This window comes from Selaginella moellendorffii, unplaced genomic scaffold, assembly GCF_000143415.4.
Source record: "Selaginella moellendorffii unplaced genomic scaffold, v1.0 SELMOscaffold_45, whole genome shotgun sequence".
NCBI lineage: Eukaryota > Viridiplantae > Streptophyta > Lycopodiopsida > Selaginellales > Selaginellaceae > Selaginella > Selaginella moellendorffii.
Genome location: NW_003314306.1, coordinates 1456329 through 1470614, shown reverse-complemented (window position 1 = coordinate 1470614; position 14286 = coordinate 1456329). Strand labels below are relative to the sequence as shown.

Genomic DNA, 14286 nt, shown 5'->3' with positions numbered 1-14286 from the left:
AGAAGTTCCACAGCAAATCATCAAGGCGAATCTAGAGATTACCAGTGAGCTCACATGGGAGGACATCAAGGAGCAACATATGGATCACCTCAAAGCCCTCCTCCTCTACTACGAACTTTGCCCAACAGATCGCACCATCGGCAAGTGCATAGCAGAGGTCTACGGAGCTCTACTCAATGGCGAATGTGTGAACGTGGCTCATCATCTCCATGAGCTCCTTCTCAAGCTTCTCGACCGTGCCATCCTCACCACACTCAACAAGAAAACCATGCGGACAGTAATGTTCCCACTGCTGGTAGCTCTACACCAAGCTCTTCCCAACAAGCAACCGTGGACAACCCAAACAAACTCTGAAGAACAAAGTGACAGCTCCGAGGATCAGTCAGGATCAGAAGGAGAAACTCCCAGCAAGAAACTGAAGCCAGCATCTCAACAATCAGGCTCAGCTCACTCCAGCAACACCAGCTCCAGCAGCAAACACTCCAATGATTCAACTCTACTTCGCCGCTGCCTCACATGCAACACACCAGTGAATCCAGCTTGAAAGCTGCTGCTCTGAGAGCACCTCGTCATCAGTGACAATGAAGACAACTCACACCAGCTTCCACATTCACCCCAGTGCCCAAATCCACTCGAATTAGCCCCAAAACCGGCAACTTCTCACCAACAACTCAACATCTCCAAAGGAAAATGCCAGCTGATAGCCCAGGACTCGGTTTCTCCACCATCTGAGAACATCATTCTCACCATCCCAGCCCCTCGCCACACTCCACGAAAAAACACATCGAATACCTTAGCTGATCACTCGTAGAACATGCAATCATGCGTCCTCCAGCAAATGCCGTGACCAGCATCAGCAAAAATTCCGCCCCTTCAACAAAATTTCAAGCGGAAGATTTGGGCCGTTCAACTGATACATTAATTTCAGCGCCACATCTGAGCTGTTCATCCAGCATCAATCCAAAACGCTCATCTCCAACCACCTCAAAGAATTTGGACCTGCCACTTGCTTGAGGAAGCATGGTTGTGAGTGATCGGCAAACAAAAAGAAAATCTATACTAAAGTTAGATAGCAAATTGATAATGGGTCTAGCAATACCAACCTCCTGCCCTTCCAAGACTTTTAGCTAGAAGGCTTAAGCCAAACGAGCATAACATGTTTGGACTAAAAGCTCCGATTTGATAGGTCGAGAGCAGGAGAGGTAGTTGATGTTTTCCTTCGTGGAGCGTGTCAAGGGGGTCGGGGTGGTGAGAATAACGTTCTCAGCTGGTGGAGAAACCGAGTTCTGGGTGAGCAGCTAACGTTTTCCTTTGGAGATGTTGAGTTGTTGGTGAGAAGTTGTCAGTTTTGGGGCTGATTCGAGTGGATCCAAGTGTTGGGGTGAGTGTGGAAGCTAGTGTGAGTTGTCTTCATTGTCACTGATGATGAGGTGCTCTCAAAGCAGCAGCTTTCGAGCTGGATTCGCTGGTGTGTTGCGTGTGAGGTGGCGGCAAAGTAGAGTTGAATCGTTGGAGTGTTTGTTGCTGGAGCTGGTGTTACTGGAGTGAGCTGAGCCTAATTGTTGAGATGCTGGCTTCGGTTTCTTGCTGGGAGTTTCTCCTTCTGATCCTGACTGATCCTTGGAGCTGTTGCTTTGTTCTTCAGAGTTTGTTTGGGTTGTCCCAAAGGGTTTGGGATTTGGATCAGAAATGTCTGTGGTGAGCTTGCTGATGGACATGTACTCCAGATGCAGTGGGCTCTCAAGTTGAGAACAACCAGCACTGAGATATAATGCTATGAAACGCTGTGATATAGGGATATGTGGAGTCTGGGGATGATGAGTCAGCTCTAGAGCTGTTTAGCAGGATGGAGGCTAGCACAAAGGGACTTACATTGCCGTTTCAATGACATGCTTGAGCTTGGGAGCCGAAGAGGAAGCAACAGGTACGATGGAAAGCTTGTCTATATGCCTCGTCACCATCAGGCTTGCAAGTGTGGGTTTTGAGTCGGACAAATTTGTTGGTTGACATGTGCACGACATGTGGGAGCCTAAGCTAATGCTCGAGCAGTCTTTGAGAAGATCTTACATCCGGACATAGTGCTGTGGAACGCACTGATGCTGGATTACGTGCAAAACAGAGAGAGCGAGGAGGCTCTATGCCTGTGTTTTCACTTGCAAGGACCAGACCCAAGAAGCTTCGTCACTGCTTTGATGGTCTGCACAAGCTCACAAGCGACCAGTGCCGCAATGAAAGTCCAAGAGTTTGGCTGACATCCGCTGGACAGCATTATTTCAACGAGCTCTAGAGCGATCACTGCATCACCGGCATAGTGCCGCCCAGAGTACACCTCATTCTATTGAAAACCAGCTCAGACTTGCACACTCGGCATACATCCCTACCAGACTGGGAGTGAACAGCCATCCCTTGCTCAAGCTGTCTTAGCTTCACAAACTCTTCTCTCACTTCCTGGCCTTCTTCCTTCTCTGCCAATGCTAGAAGCTGGCAAAGAGCTCCATGCAAAGATTTGCAGGCATGGACTGGAAGGCAGGACTTACGTGGCGAGCTCTCTGTGGGTCTTTACAGCAAGTGCGCTTGCCTTGACGATCCTGCGAGTCACTGGCAAGGAGGAAGCTCGTGGTGACTTGGAGCTCGCTCATGGCGAAAGACACGGGGAGTTGTTTGAAAGGATGCTCGACGAAGGCCTGCCAGGTGATCGTAGCGGAGCCTCATGCTAATCCAGCTCTTGATGTTTTTGTAGTGAGCCTTCACTTCCATACCGGGGTAACCCAAGACGTCTTTTCCCACTTTGAGTGTTCTCAAGGTTTAGGCCAGTGAGAGAGCAGAAACGATCCAGTGCATTCAGTAGGCGTTGTGGCTGTGCATTATCAGGACCAGGAATCCCGAGTTGGCTGCTTGTAATAGGCACTGTGGCCGAGACATTATTCCCAGTTGAGCGTAGCCAATTGTGAAACTCACTCTCTTGGATTCAGTAGCGTGGCCGCTGTGCAGGTTGATCGTCTCCCTGTGGCTCCAACTGTGTAGCCAATGGGGTGGCAATTGGAGCTTCCAAGCTCTCTAAGAAAGGTCCAAGATGGACATTTGTGATCTACATTACATATTCTTGTTGCAGGTGGTTATGTAGTTTCTTCAAGAGCAAAACCTGGAGGAGAGAGTGAAAGTCAGTAGGATGAAGATCTTGAGAGGTCTGATTGACCGAGGACTCTCTCCTGGAAGACGATGCCGAGGTCCACATCGTGGCAAGAAACCTGCCACAGTATGTAGTTGGCACGTGATTGGATCTCTGGCTGGCAGCCCACCCCAGACTCTAATCTCCTCTTTGTACAATGGTAGTCACCATTGATAAACGCTCTGTAGAGAGAGCTTGCTATGGATGATGAACACACCAAATAAAAAGAGAGCCCTCAGACTAAGGCCATGCTTTTTCCACACACAACCGAGCGCTCTCTTTCTCGACAAATCCATTCGCAGCAAAGAGACGAGCCCCACAAAGGAAACGACCCAACACTCGTTCTCGAGCTGGAAATCCTCAGGGAGATCAATGCCAAGCTATTCTCTCCCGGGACTGCATCATGCTGGATCAATCGATTGGCGGGAACAATCCGAGAGGCTGCCACTGTCCACAATATGGCGAAGGACTGAAGAGAGGGACCATTGCCGCTCTCAGAGAAGTGGCTGCTTACGTTTAGGATCACCCCGGAGCTCTGGCCGGGAAGAACGAACGGTAGACGAGGTCGTTATATCCGACTCGCCAACACTGACAAGAGTCGTCGCCGGACAGCGTGGGATTCACGTCTCTCTTCTTGCTGAGTACCTTTGGCTTTGTAGAAGTGAGACGTATTTAGATTTCCTTCAAATGGTTGCAGCATGGGTCGACTGGATCACGGCTGCCTCCAGTGGCTCGACTCCCGGCCAGAAGAATTGCAACAGCTCTTGCTCCGAGCTGGCTGTGTGAGGTATTTATGGGCTAAGGGATCATAAGTCAGAGGATCCCAGTCTTGTTGTCAGTCGCCAGGGTCAATGGCCGGTTGTTCCAAGAGCGTTTGTCCCTCGCGGTTAAAGCCCGGTAATCCATGTCAGTCGCCATCAGACATCTGAACTGTTCCCGCTCCAAGCTCCTTGTTCTAATGCGGTTTCTTCAACGCCGAGAAGAAAGGCGCGTTCCAAATGCAACGTCTTCGGGGAAGACACCCGAAACCTCACAGTGCTTTGTTCTGCCATTTCCAAGAGAGATCTTGGCTCCCTTCGCTCACCGCCATCTCCAAACAATCAAGCTCAGAGCGTCGAAGTCCTTGCCATTTGCCATGCAACTCGCTGTTCTCGATAAGAGGAGAAACACTGGAAGAACCCCCAGATCTTCGCCCAAGAACGCCTGGCCTGCCTCGCCATGGCCAGGACGCCCAAATCATCGCCATTCTGTGCCATCTCTCGCCAGATGCCGGGCCCAGGAGCCCGCGTCATAATGTCTTGCTTCGCCATGCTCGCCAGTCTCGCCGTCCTCGACATGCTGAGAAGGGGAGAAACACTGTGGAAGAACGCCCGCGTCATAAATCCTCGCCATGGAACACCCAAATCCTCCATGCATCTCGCCATTCTCGACAGGCTAGAAGAGAAGAGAGGAGAAACACTGTGAAGAACACCCGCGCAGCTCGCATTTCATTTTAGAGCGCCCAAATCCTCGGGACAAAAACGTACCTGAGAGGCCAACGCCCCACAATATTCTGATGCTGATGCTTTTTTTTTGTTCAATCATCCGTACGGAAAACATGGAAATTTCGCTGACTAATGGGCATTTGGTCTAGTGGTATGATTCTCGCTTAGGGTGCGAGAGGTCCCGAGTTCAATTCTCGGAATGCCCCATTCCTTACTCGAATTGGTAGATCAAGCAGCGCAGTTCTAGGAGGCTGCAAGCATATGTTCAAGGAAAATGCCAAACTGTTTATGTTTGTCGCCTGACATCATCATCCAGAATAAAATTCCTCGTGACACATAAAGTTTTAGAATGGAACGTTCTCTCTATAGCCAGATGCCGCGTTTGATTTCTCCAAACCGGCCCATCTTTTCTGAAGCAGAGAAGCTACTGCCTACACAAAAACACTAATAGGCAGGGATGTATTCCAACAAAATACGAAATTCCAAAGGAAGAATATGGTTTCTCCCTATTTGGCGGCACAGTCCAGAAGGCCGCAACAAGAGAAAAAATAAAGCACATTCATACGCTCTCGTGCACGACCAAAGTCAACAGTCACTATTGACTGAGCAGGCCCTTCCACTTTCTCCAGAGTGGAAACGAGTATGACTACTCGAATGGGACTCGAGGCCAGGCAAACTGGGGAAACTTGAGACAAGAATGGAGGGCTTGCAGCAGCGGCAGAATGCAATCTCCGGTGGACATTCAATCCGAGGAGTGTGCTCTTTGAAGCTGCTCCAGACGAGATACAAACCAACGAATGCCACTCTCACCAATCTCGACCACGACATTACAGTATGTATCTCCTGAATCCATCTGTCCTCCGAAAGATGTCCATCTAATCATGGCTCGGGCCCCTCGTTTTTCTTTTCTCTGTTTGCGCAATAGCTCGAGTTTGGCGATTCTTCATCGGGATCGCTCATCATCGATGGCACCTTGTACAGTGTGAGCGAGTATCACATCCATGCTCCCAGCGAGCACACTGTGAATGGGAAGCATCTCGCAGTCGAGGGGCATCTCGTCCACAGGAGTGAAGACAACAGGCTTGCAGTCGTCGCCGTCATGTACACGATTGGATCCGAGGACGACCCTTTTATCGATCATGTAAATAGAGATCTGGGTTTTCTTTGTGATTTCTGCTGTCTTTTTTGTAAGGTTGAGCATTTTCTACCTGAGCTGAGTGGCGAGCAAGATGTTCAAGTGGTGGATCCCTCGCTGCTCAATATTGGAGGCAAGCGATTCTTCAGATATGTTGGATCGCAAGTGACATGGAGCGTGTTGAGAAGAGTAAACAAATTATTTCCTTAATCTTTTGTTTCTTTTCCGCTGACCATGGTTTTGATGTTGCAGCCACGAACGATCTCGAAAACCCAGTACCGGCTTTTGATGAATGCCCTCAATGTAAGAATTAATTCACGCGCTAATAAACAACTTCTAACATTCTGTGTACAGGGTGATAACAACAGATCGATACAAGGCTTGTTTATAAGCTATTATAAATAGAAGATTCGTTTTAGTCCTATTAGGGCACGCGGTTTTTTAAGCTAGCAACAGCACTATGTGGGAATCTATATTTCTCTTGCTTGTGGCGCTTCTCTTAGTAGATGCAAACCAGCTCAAAATACATCCATCTCAAAGTGTTCCAGATTCCAGAACCCGAGAATATTACGCTCTATGTGGAATTGCTTAATAGGCTTCCTGGGCCAGTGCGTCCTGTCTACCTGGATCCCGTCCATTCCTTCTATGCTTTGATGACGGAAAAGCAAGCAAGCATCTTGAGGAGTAAGTCTTAAAGTTGATTTTTGTTTTTTAATTCCTTATCGTTTTTTGCCTGTGATTCTTAAAAGTGAATATGCTGTGCTGTTCTAAGATTTTTCAAGATTAACTACGATTCAACCTATCACTATTGTTTTGCTTGTTCTCCTACAGAAAAAGCTCTTTTGAGACTCTTGTGCTTTCTGAAGACGTCTTATGCCCCAGCTGCTTTTGGAGCCCAGCTGGACGTCCTTATTTATTTGATTATCTCATAGGTTAACAATAAATTTGCTATGCTTAAGTTGGACTTCAATGCAACAGGGGTGTAGTGCATTCCGTGGCACCATTCTGTTGTGGATCTCTGCCCTACATTCATCTGGCAATGGCTAGATAGATAGTGCCCGGCGGCTTCAAATCTCCAGGTCAGAGAAACATCCCGGGAAATAGGCCGGCCGTTTGAGATTCAGGACAAAAAGGAGTGATCTCGATTCACATATGAAAACATTACAACGAGTGGTGGTTGACAGAGAAGAAAGTCTCTTTTCTTTTCCAGATGAGAGCCAAATAGCTATGACTACCACGGAAATGATGGGAAGCTCTACTTGACAGCGAGAGCATGACTTTCAAATACTCCAGTATACAGTATTTTCGTAAGTTACTGAAATCCTTGGAAGTTCTCCTGGTACATGCGGCGCTTTGCTGGTGTCCGTTTGTCTTGAATGCATGACGTTGAGCTTCTGAGGGATCCAGCACCAGTTAACAAATTTTTTTCTCAGTCACAAATTTGACTGGCCTTATTTGCCAATGTGCTCAGCTCAGGCGAGGATGAAACGTAGTCGTCTTTGATGATTTTGGCAATGCAAGTCTGAGATGCCTTATCGATGCCGGCAAAGAATCAAAGTAGGTTTAAATTTACCGGGCAACACCACTAACATTCAGGAGCGGAGGAGAGGCAATGGACTGGGGCCTTTGAGACACCGAGCTTTGCCGGAGTACTCTTCTCATGATGGGAAAAATTAAAATTCGATAGATTAACAATTACCAGGCCTGATCTATAGAGAGCCAAGGACCAGAGAGTTCTTGGCAATAGCAAATTAAAAAATTTAACTTGAATGCCAAAATTTCTTTTGTAGCTTTTAAGATATGTTAAACTTTGGCAAATTTAAACTAGCTGTTGTAGTGAAAAATTAAAAATCCAAGATTTTAGGTGAGCAAGAATGGGCTAAAACTATTCTATGTATGTTGTTTGTTGTGGCAAGAAAACATAGGAGTATTGTTCATCCTTTGGTAAGCAATAATTTTTTTCTATACTTCGCTACATTGATTTTTGTCTCACACAGCTCCATCAATCCTTCTCCCTCTCATTCTATGGAGTAGGTCAAGGGTTTATCAGATTGCATAGTGCTTTAGAGGGGATTTTACTCACCATATGAAGTAGAGATCTGGCTATAAAAAAGCTCTAGGCCTGTGGTTTCATCCACATGATTATGGCCAACAGTTTAAGCCACCTTCCAACACCAAGCCCAAATAAAAGAGGAAAACATGGTTTAGAAGATTGTGACTCTTGTTCCTAAAGCAAATCCCATTTTAGAAGATTTATTAGAAGCCATGATGAATATATCTTTGTCTACTAAAGGAAACGAGTGAAAAATAAAATGCCTGGTAGAATATATAAAATATTCTCAACAAATAAGAAATGATGAATTTAGACTCTAGACAATTTTAAATTTCTTACTTTATAAGAGTTCAAATTCACATTCATCATTTCTGCCATACAAGACTGGGTTAAAAAGCGATTGATATAGCAAGTCTTGTGTGCACTCCTTGCTAGGGTAGTTTAACAAGAACAATATCTCCCTCAAGCAAGTCTAAGTTATGAGATATCGATCAAGTTAGTTATTCATTGTATAACACTAAATCCATATTGGCTCACTCAACTTGAATTCAAGGGAGTCACATGCAAAGTGGTGTAATTTTGAGAGCCATTTGCTATTGATTTCTGCAGAAGAAGCAATTTTCAAATTAGGAGGATTATCACTTGCAAACCAATTGATCAAGTGTGCAAGTTCTCATCTATATTGTTGCTAAATTATGGGCACTCAATGAATTGTTCTAGCTGGATGATCATATAGACCTGGAAAACTTGAAGAAGTGCATCTGTGCCAGGCTCTGGCCAATATGCCAAGTAAAATCCTTTACTGGTGGGTATTTCCTGTGCCCCCTTTATCATGGAGTGAGCAAAACTTGCCCTTTAACATGTATACCACTTACTTTAGCTTGTCAAACAACACCTACCACACTACTATAGACATGCATTCTTCCATGGTGTCCATAGTTATTGTGGTTGTAAGAGTTAGTTGAGATATACAATTGTAAGGTCCTCAAGAATGGTTTCCACTAACTCCTTCTGGACCTGTTTAGAGCCTTGACTTGTCACCCCTCAGAGCATGTTTATGGCGTTCCACACAGCAAATAAGGTGGACTTCAAATCCATTTCAAATACTCTGTCCTGACACAATCTCTTGTCATCTTGCTCAGGCATCTCCCTTGCTGCTATTGCAAGCATGGCTATTGTGCAAGTCCATGATACCTAGACATTGTTCTTGAACACTTGGAAAAGAAACCAACCCATGAACATTGCTTGCACATTGAATCCTTGTTAGAAAGCATTACAAAGGACTATAGAGACTTACAAAGTTTTTATAACATTCCTGCAATCGTGTCATACTAGGCAACATCCTTGGATGTTAATAGGCACCACCTTCTCCCATCACAAACATTCCAATTGACTACAACATAAGTGCAAATGTGAGGCATGAGAACCATGGATGTATGAAGTTGAACTTACACTACTTAGAACTTGATAAAGAGCTTCACACAATACATTTTGCATTAGGCCTCTGGCATCCATAGCTTGGTCCTCCAAAACAAAACTATTGCCAAGTTCTGTTGTGTACATAATGTTAAGCTTTGATGTCCTTAGGTGCTGTCAAAACTAAAACTAGAAACATGTGAACTCACATCTTAAGGCAATTTGGAACAACATTAATATTAGAGTTATACCATTAACCTTGAATTGTGCAACCATCTTTGTGCCTCTTTGTATAGTCAAAGCATCGTATTGCCAATGAGGAAACCTAAGAAATATATATACTGTGTTTCTGCTCTCTCAAACAAGTCCCTTAAACTTCAAATTACATCCTTGTTCCTACATAGGTGCCAGACAAATATATTCAATATGAGAAAGTGTAGCGATATAGGAATTTTAACTCATCTTCTTTCCCGGTACCAAGATGCAACATGTCCTCTCGCCCTAGTGAGAACATCCTAAATGCCGCCATTATAGAAGAGTCACTTGAAGTCAGCCTTGAGGACCCCTGCAGCAGCTAGGACTAGTTGCCACTCCCATCAGTGTGGCATGGCATGGTCATTTAGCATGTGATGTAAAAAAACCTCACCACCCATCCAGACAAGTTTGGCATAGCTAACAATCATTGAAACTATATCTTCATTTCTGTAGCTTCCAATCCCAAAGTTTCCCAACAAAACCATTGCACCAGAGTCTAGGTCATTTGTGGTTTTCTAGTTGAACAAGAACCTACATGTATTCTTATTAAACTCTATACCATGCAATTTAAGAAGACATTTATGTGGACATGTTGTTGTTGTTTAGTACTTTTGTGACTAATGTTAGTTTATAGAATATAAAATTGAACTTCAATCCATTTGGCATAGTGCATAAAACATGTCATTTGAGTATACTTGTCAATGAATTCTAGTCATGTGTCTTTCTTGAGTCTAGCTAAATTGTGTATAGCTAATGTTTGCCATATTTACTGTCAACTAAAACAGTTCTACAATTGGAGTGGGAGTTGATAATCCCCTAGTTTATGCAAACATGATTCATAGAAACATTAGCCCAGACAAGATTCAATACTCTCCTAGTGGCATCTTATTATATACACCCCTCCAGTTAAGATCAATGAGACTTCTACTAAAGCTGGAGGAAATTTTCAAATCCCTATGCAAATAACAATTGTAGTATATAATAGATTTAGTATGATAATGGATAATTTAACTTACCTAAAAAATATCTCTATCCTCAACAGTTTCACTCTCAACACTTAATTTATCAGAAACATTAATGCTTCTCTAAATTGAAAAGCCTACACGAATCAGGTGCATTGGGAAATACCCTAGGCTAGACAGTTTTAGGAAAAAACTAATGATCTACAAACAGGAAATAAACTTTACCTCTTGTCATCGTCTACGGTTGAACCCCGTCTGGGGCAGCATGCATCTGGCCATTCTCGGCAGGCTAGAAGAGAAGAAAGGAGACACTGGATGAACACCCGTGAAGCTCGCATTTCTTTTTAGAGCGCCCAAATCCTCGCCATGAGGGGAGAAAAACGTACCTGAGAGGCGCCCAGCACCCAACGCGCATAAGATTCTGATGCTGATGCTTTATTTATTTTGGGGACCCCGCGTGCCAAAGGCCGTGCCACATTCACAACTCAAAAGGATTTTTTCGCGTTCCACGGATCACGGCTGACTAAAGTGTTAATGCGGTTTAGGAGAGATGGAGAGAATCTCATACTATTGCTATTAGTTTCTGCACAAGCCATGATCATCACACAAGCTATATAGTTTTCAAACGAAATCGGTCGATCATATTGTTTTCTTTTCTTCTAGCCGAGGAGTATGACTACTCGAATGGGACTGCAGCTAGGCAAACTGGGGAAACTTGGGAAAAGAATGGAGGGTTTGCAGCAGTGGCAGAATGCAATCTCCGGTGGACATTCAATCCGAGAGGCTCCAACCAGTGTGCTCTTTGAAGCTGCATGCCACTCACCAATCTCGACCACGACATAGCAGTATGTATCTCCTGAATCCATATCATCCTTGTAGCGAGTATCACATCCATGTTCACAGCGACACTGTGAATGAGAAGCATCTCGTGGGCATCTTGTCCGTCGCCGTCATGTACACGATTGGATCCGAGTACGACCCTTTTATCGATCAGGTAAACAGAGATCTTTAGTTTTTTTCGTCGTGGTAAGGTTGCCATTTTCTACTTGAGATGAGTGGCGAGCAAGATGTTCAAGTGGTGGATCCCTCGCTGCTCAATGTTGGAGGCAAGGAGATATGTTGGATCACTGACATCACCGCCCTGCACCGAGCAAGTGACATGGAGCGTGTTGAGAAGAGTAAACAAAATTATTTCCTTAATCTTTTGTTGACCCTGGTTCTGATTCACGCAGCTTCGAATAAGCTATTATCAATAGAAGATTTTTAGTCCTATTGGGGCACGCGTTTTCTTAACCTAACAGCACTATGTGGAAGTCTATCTCTTGCTTGTGGCGCTTCTCCTAGTAGATGCGCTCAAAATACATCCAGATCATCATCTCAAATTGTTCTTGATTCCAGAGCCTGAGAATATCACGCCCTATGTGGAATTGCTCAATATGCTTCCTGGCCCAGTGCGTCCTGTCTACTTGGGTTGCCACGAGAAATCCATCTATGCTTTGTTGACGGAGAAACAAGCAAGCATCTTCAGGAGTAAGTCTAAAAAGTTCGTGTCTTTTTAATTCCTTACCCTTCCTTTTTTGAAGTGAGAGCAAACGTTTCTGTGGTCCTTAAGCGTGAATATGCTGAGCTTTTTTCGTCTACGGTGTTCTAGTATATTCTATAATATACATTTAAATTAATCTTATTTTTATAATTTGCTGTATAGATAACATAGAATATTCTACCATCTAATATTCAATTTAGTTTATAAACATATTTAAATCTTATATTATTCTATCATTTAATAAAGATTAATCATGATTTATAAATTATAAACATGTTTATAATTATTAAAAAATTTGAATATTTATTAATCCTAAACAAAAATAACACTAAAAAAAGAATGTTCTTTTGTTGATCATTCAGATTAATCTTATTGTGTATCTAGCATTTGTGTATGGTTTGATTTCTTGCTGGGGCCACCATTTGTGTGGATGGAATCTGTATATTACTGACTATTTTCTTGTTCTAAGAAGTGTTTAGGAAATCTTATAAATTATTTTTTAAATAATAATAATAATAATAATAATAATAATAAGTTTTTATAATATCCAATCATATTCTATATCCACTACTACACAGGTTTGCTTAAGTAAACCAAAAATTTTAAACACCAATATGTTATACAATTAAGAAGTTAATCTGTATAGTTTATTATATTTGAAGGTTATAAATAGAACTTGGTAAATATGTGAAATAAGTTAAACTAGCATTTTACTATAAAAGCTATTTTGTTTTTCTTGTGAAAACTATTTGAAGTTTTGTCATCATCTCAACTTACTTTATTAGGCTTCTTGGCACTATGCTTCCCATCCACTTCGACAATATAGTTTAACTATAGAAATTTTGTAACATTTTGGCTTCACATACCAAAAATATTGACTTACTTCTTGAAGATATTTGGTTGTTCTTTCAACCATATAATATTATTCACAAAGTTGTTAATTTGATAAATTAAACTTGCATTTTAAATTTTTCAAAACCATTTCTTACTAGGGCTAGGGTTTAAGGCAAGACAAACTTGCAATTACACATGCAATATATAATGTTAGGAAATAACATAGAAATCTACAGAAATAGTAGGGATTGTAAAGTTGCTTCTTGGATTTGGTCTGAAATGTTCTTAAAGGTTACTTAACTCAATAGTACTCAAACTTAAACTTAAACTCAGTCTCAAGTGTTTTAGAGGTTATTTAACCCAATAGTATACTTAATGATATTTAACTCCAAGTATCCCAAAACATTTAACTGATTGGAAAAAAAAGGACATTCTTATTCCTAGGCTATCCTTTATAGTTGACCCCTATTTATATTTGGTCTTGAATTCAATCTTTGTCTATATTTTGAACTTGGTTTTGAATTTGGTCTCAGATATATTAAGTCCTAGATACATCCAGCCCTAGATATATCTAATCAATCCTTTTTATTATTTGGATCTTAATTTTATAGCTAACAACATCTTAGGTAATTTGTTTTTTATAGTCATCTTGTATGTGTATAACTTTATTTGGTGCTAAACTCATAACACTCCTTTTTGTGTGTTTGTAATTTTTTATTTGTTTGAGCTGGTGACATTTTTTTTATGACTAACTGCCAATAATGAATATGTCATTATTGCTTCTGGTCTCATAACTTCTTAGGTGGAAGTTTGTGCTCTTATTAATGCATTTACAATTGCTATTAGATACTTCCTCTCTAATTAAGTAATGTTTTAGCATTCTTGTTTGAAATGAATTCTTTTAGATAATAGTTTTGCATTTATGGTTAAGGTAATTTACATCTTAATGTCTTGGCTGTTGATATACCACATTTTCATGAGTGTTTAGTATCCATAAATAGATAGTTTGGTAGAATTGCTCATTTAAACCTTCAAGGGGATAATTGCAAAGTATATAACTTTTAATATTTAGATTGGGATGATTATTTATTATCTCTCTAGTACACATATGTTATGGGGTGTAAAGTTCTATTAATGCTTCACTATATAAACTCATATATAGTTATGCATATATTGCTAATCAATTTGAGTTTGTTTTTATGATTGCCAATGATGCTAAATCTTGAAATTAATATTTAATGAGTATTTTTCTACTGGTTCAAGTAGAGTCTGTTAAATACTTAAGTCACATACAAGTGGGATAATAATAATACTACAACTCTCATATCATCCATCAATATGAATGATTTGGTGTTGGTTTATTTGTCCTAATCTTATAATAAGTGGTTTGTTTAAAGGGCTCTATACCTAATGGAAAGGACTATATTGAGTGTTG

The 14286-nt window shown here is 42.0% G+C and overlaps 1 long non-coding RNA gene and 1 other non-coding gene across 2 annotated transcripts; both read left to right on the top strand.

The window, feature by feature from the left end:
* The first annotated feature begins 4787 nt into the window (after positions 1-4787).
* On the top strand, positions 4788-4859 carry TRNAP-AGG. The gene has a single exon. It is a non-coding gene; the product is annotated as a tRNA-Pro (tRNA).
* A 1078-nt stretch (positions 4860-5937) lies between these two features.
* On the top strand, positions 5938-6175 carry LOC9656625. Its single transcript, XR_002993620.1, has 3 exons — positions 5938-5977; positions 6041-6091; positions 6143-6175. It is a non-coding gene; the product is annotated as an uncharacterized LOC9656625 (long non-coding RNA).
* The last annotated feature ends 8111 nt before the right edge of the window (positions 6176-14286 follow it).